Here is a 309-nt window from a genome sequence, read left to right as displayed (position 1 = left end):
TGTTTTTCTTTAATTGACAATATTATTTTTTATTATATATTATTTCAAATTAACTTTAATAAACAATTTCTCTCATTATAACCATGGAATAAAATAATAAAAATAAAAAGTAATTTAGTTATAAAACTTTAACCCACTTTATACTCTCCCTTGGGAAATGTTATCCTTTGACAATATGATAAAATAGTATAGCAAGTAATCACATTTTTATATACGGATTAAAATATTAAAAAAATGTTAAGCTAAGTGGTAAAAGAATCCAAAAATTGTTTAATCGATTGTGATTTGTCAACGAACACTATTACGGAT

This window comes from Arachis ipaensis, chromosome B10 (genome assembly GCF_000816755.2).
Source record: "Arachis ipaensis cultivar K30076 chromosome B10, Araip1.1, whole genome shotgun sequence".
NCBI classification, from domain to species: Eukaryota; Viridiplantae; Streptophyta; class Magnoliopsida; order Fabales; family Fabaceae; genus Arachis; species Arachis ipaensis.
The sequence above is the reverse complement of the archived record's forward strand: the minus strand, read 5'-3'. Positions refer to the sequence as shown.